Here is a 5178-nt window from a genome sequence, read left to right on the forward strand (position 1 = left end):
TTAAGGAGAATGAGTTGTGTTGGTGTTGGTATTTAAAAAAGAATGACTGTCATACATGTAGAGATGCTTTCTTAAAAAGTGGTCTCTTAAAAAAATTAAGATACCACTTCAAAATGATCAGTTCCTCTGGTTTTAATATTCATAGGTATGTGTTTGAGTAAAATTAACTTTTGTTTCATTCTATAAACTACTGACAAACTTTTTACCAAATTTGAAATAAAAATATTGTCATTTAGAGCATTTATTTGCAGAAAATGGCAACAGATCAAAATAACAAAAAAAAAGTTCATATTGATTTTAAAACAACACAACACTACTTTTTAAACTTAGGAAGAGTGTAGAAAATCAACAATGGGAATAATCCCAATTTTTAATCGCAGCAGTGTTTTTATTTATTTATTTATAATCTTCCTCATTAAATATGATTTGGTTCAGGTGATCAGCTAAGTAGAGTGAGGTGTGCTCATGTTGGAGTTCAATAGACACTGGAAACGATGGCTGCCATACATGTAGAGAAGCTGATTTAGAGCAGAACATTTTGGAGTGGTCTCTTTATTTTTTCCAGAGCTGTATGATATGTTGTGAAAAATTTAAGTTCAGTTAAAACATTTTTTTAATTTAAAAACAACACATTTCTAGAGCTGTAACTGCAATACCGTTGTATTTTTACTCAACGTTATACCGTCAGAATCTCATAGTGGCCCCATGCCTATTCAATAGGGGTGTCACGATTCTCCAAATCCTCGATTTGATTTGATTTTTGATTTTAGGGTCACGATTCGATTCGATTCTCGATTTTTTTTCTTTTTCTTACAGCACAGACGCCTATGCTATTTTCAGACTAATCTAGTCTACGATCATTGGTTTTATTCATCAAATTTTGTACAGTAAATCTTATTTCAAAAGATGGGATACATATAAGTGATGCAATTTCCATAATGTATCACATTAGGCACTAATGGTCACATTTAAATAATTTCTTTACAATATAAAGGTAACATGCCCCCAAAAATCATGATCCAGGGGCCAAAATTGCCCCAAGGTTTTGAAACAAATATATTTATATCTGTACATTATCATAATTTTATTTTCATTAATTTACCGTCGTGTCTCATTATTCTCCTGATGTCGGCTTAATGTAATGTAAACGAGATTGCGCTGATACGGAGGGCCCTATTTTGCTGGCGCAACTCAGGGGGGCGCAGCGAGGCGAGCCCTGACGCAGCTGGCGCAGTGGCATTTTCCTCCAGTGCAACAAGGTGCGCAGCGGATTCGGTAAATTGGTAGGGGTCATCCCTATGTTCCCACAGCCCTATGTTCCCTCAGCCCTATGTTCCCTCATTTCTAACTTTTGTCGTCACTGAAAATTAGGCCCTATGTTCCCTCAGCCCTATGTTCCCTCATTTCTAACTTTTGTTGTCACTGAAAATTAGGCCCTATTCCCACAGCCCTTTGGTCCCACCATTGGTTGGGTTTAGGCAATGAAGAAAGGAGTTGGTTAAGTTTAGTAAAAAGACCAGGTAGAGGCTAGACAGGCCAGATAGAGTCCAGAAAGGTAGAGAGAGTCCAGAGGGAACATAGGGCTGAGGGAACATAGGGCTGAGGGAACATAGGCACGCTCCCAATTGGTAGACTGCTGTGCGCTGAGATGGGAGTGGTCGCGCAGCAGGGGGAGGTGTCGACAGATTCGCCGTGGCGCAGTGACAATTTGTTGCAGATAGACCGCGCGGAGAGTGCGCTGAAAGCTCGCCAGCTCCAACCTGGTCTAATCTCAGCGCAAGGCGAAGCGCAGCCAGTGCAGTGGCAATTTGACTGCCCAGCACGCAGTGCGCCCACGTCACCAAGACCTCACAGGCAGATTTCCACACTTCCAGGCACATTTAAATGCAATTAATAATAATAATAATAATAATAATCATCATCACAATAACCCCTATTTATTGTATCTGAATCAGCACATACACCTATATCTATATAGATTGTCCCGTCACACTGATGGTAGATCAAAGGCTTGCGTAATGGAAACTCAGCCTGACTGAATTAACACAGATGAAACCAGGGAGGGACTGAGACAGCCGTGGATGTCCCAAGAGCAGGTGTTGACACTACACACTGTGCCGTTGCAGATGATCAGCTATTTATTTATTTATTTACTTATTAATTTATTAGGGGCCAGCGCCGCATCGTTACGCGACCATAACAAATAAAACTGAAAACAAATAAACTATCATCTCTCACAGCTAACCACAATCAGCCTCGGCATCATAGTGAGCAGATATTCACATCTCCCATCTCAGGTAAATTCTAAAGAAAAAAGAAAAAGAGAGGCGCTCCGTGATGCGTTTGTTTATGTTGTGATCTGTGCACACGTGTTTAAATATAGGTTACTAAATATGAGTGTCTTTATCAATGGAAAAGGGGTGTGTGTGTTTTTTTGTTTTTTTGTTTTTACTGGGCAACAGCTCTCAATCTGTCAGAGCAAACCTGCAGGATAACATCATAACCTCCTCCCTCCCAGACTACTTTTGCATCATCAGCCCGTGTGGTCTTTTCGCGCGACCGGACACTGCCAGCTTGGACTGGACCAGAACATCAGTTTCCTCCCGTCTCACTTGCTCTGACAGATTGAGAGCTGTTGCCCAGTAAAAAAAAACAAAAAACAAAACACACACACCCCTTTTCCATTAATAAAGACACTCATATTTAGTAACCTATATTTAAACACGTGTGCACAGATCACAACATCAACAAACAGCTGTGCGTAACGGAAGCATCGCGGAGCGTCTCTCTTTTTCTTTTTTCTTTAGAATTTACCTGAGATGGAGATGTTAATATCTGCTCACTATGATGCCAGGCTGATTGTGGTTTGCTGTGAGAGATGATAGTTTATTTGTTTTCAGTTTTATTTGCTATGGTCGCGTGACGATGCGGCTCAATAAATCAATAAGTAAATACATAAATATAGCAGATAATCGTGTAGTGTCAACACAGCAGTAATCCATCCTCATCTTTCATCTGTGCAGCCTTTGATCTGTCATTAGTGTGACGGGACAATCGATATAGATGTGCTGAATGTCTATGCTGTAATCTGTATGTGCTGATTCACATCTTCTCTTCCACGGTGAAATCAAACGTCCGCCGATTTAAAGGCGAGGAGAGGAGCTCATTTGATTGGTGAAGATCTGACTCGGCTGTGTCAAACCCACTCCACGCCTTCTCTCCTCCCTCTATGCCATTTGCGCCGGTGGGAGGGAAGTAGGCGGGATGCGCTCCGCTGCGTTTCGAAGGAAAATTGCAAACTGCTCCAGGCCACTCCCCGTTGGCGAAGCGAACGTGGAGCGCAGGCCTTATCCGCTGCACCTGCGCTAGTCTACCAAAGTAGAGCCCGGAGAGTCATGTGACAGCGGGGCAGAGCTGCAGCTGCTGTGCTGCGATGGACCTGATGATCAGGTGCTGATCAGACTGGCGGTGGCCCACAATGAATCAGTCCCGGATCCTCCACCGTCACCAGATCCCCCGAAAGCCCCCGCAAATAATACATAGACAAAAAGTTGCACCTTTTCGTCGGCTTATTATTTGCGGGTTGTTTTTTTTTTTTTTAAATCTTATAACGTCTCTCTGCAACATGTGGCTCTCAGTGCTTGTCGGTGTTGTGTAGTTAGAGCTGTGTCTCCCTCCTGTTTCCCAGGTAGGAGGGGGACTATAGCCCACCAGTGCTGGGTGATAAAACGCTATAAATTGTGAAATAACTTTTCTTCAATAGAAATATGAGACATGTTTTGGCAAATAGCCAATGATATTGAGAGTTCCGCTGCGCCGAACCAATCACGTGGCTGGAATAGAGCCAGTCAACATTTGCATTTGTTTGGGTTGCTGCAGACGGGAGCGTGCCTATGTTCCCTCAGCCCTATGTTCCCTCTGGACTCTCTCTACCTATCTGGACTCTGTCTATCTGGCCTGTCTAGCCTCTACCTGGTCTTTTTACTAAACTTAACCAACTCCTTTCTTCATTGCCTAAACCCAACCAATGGTGGGACCAAAGGGCTGTGGGAATAGGGCCTAATTTTCAGTGACAACAAAAGTTAGAAATGAGGGAACATAGGGCTGAGGGAACATAGGGCCTAATTTTCAGTGACGACAAAAGTTAGAAATGAGGGAACATAGGGCTGAGGGAACATAGGGCTGTGGGAACATAGGGATGACCCCGCTGCGGACGTGCACAGAGAGCAAGGGAGAGAGAGAGAGAGAGAATGAGTGAGTGTTGTCTCGAAATGAAAAGTAAACCAGTGACTGGCAAGACGCTTGGTGTGCAATGGGGACAACGGGCAGTTGTAGCTTTGCGGGGGGGGGGGGGGGGGGGGGGGATCGTCGATCGTGACGTAATTTCGATCGATTTCGATAAAAAATCTAAATCGTGACACCCCTACTATTCAATGGTATGACTTGCCTGCTTCCACTTCCCCAAAATGCCCCTCGCCATGACTACCATAGCCTGTTTCGCGGCTTCTCCCGAAGGAGATACGCCATAAAGGCATCGTTTCTCCTGTCGTAGTCAAACTGCTTCTTGATTGCCATTTCGTCCAAGTACACAGCCTCTCCACAGGGGTCATGGTGGTCGCAATGACTTCCATTTGGGAGAGAATTCCCTGCAGGAAGCCAGGCTGTGTGAACAAGTGAGTTGAATAATCAAATTATATTAAATCTTGAAAATGTTAAAGTGGATGAAGTTGACTGGCTAATTGCATAAATTAGTATTTACAGAGAAAAATGAAAAAAAAAACGGCAGCCCTCAGGACACCTCTGCAGCATCTGTGCCGTAATTCCATTGGGACTATGGAAAAACAAGTACATGTTAATATTCAAGATATTGATTCATTAGGGGTTTATAATTCCAGTATTACTGTGCGTTAACACCAAAAGCTTCCAAAGCGTCAAAATTCATTTTCTACTGTACACCACTGTACACCGCATACCTGTGGGTTAACTACAAGAAAGCAAGCATGAAAAAGTTACAGGTTGCGTATAATGATGCATTAAGAATCCTACTTAAAAGACCTCGATGACTGAGTGCGAGTGAAATGTTTGTAAATGCACGTGTCAACACCTTTAATGCAGTACTCAGAAACTTGATGTATAGATTTATGTGTCGGCTTGATGCCTCACAAAACCATATAATCA

General features: G+C 42.8%; 1 long non-coding RNA gene across 1 annotated transcript; it reads right to left on the reverse strand.

Annotated features, from left to right (window-relative positions):
- Positions 1-210: 210 nt before the first annotated feature.
- Positions 211-4763, reverse strand: LOC146975129 (uncharacterized). Its single transcript, XR_015037580.1, has 2 exons — positions 4428-4763; positions 211-709 (listed from the first exon to the last, which is right to left on the reverse strand). It is a non-coding gene; the product is annotated as an uncharacterized LOC146975129 (long non-coding RNA).
- Between the last annotated feature and the right edge of the window lie 415 nt (positions 4764-5178).

This window comes from Trachurus japonicus, chromosome 14, assembly GCF_045865225.1.
Source record: "Trachurus japonicus isolate A0001 chromosome 14, Traja_1.0".
Taxonomy (NCBI): Eukaryota; Metazoa; Chordata; class Actinopteri; order Carangiformes; family Carangidae; genus Trachurus; species Trachurus japonicus.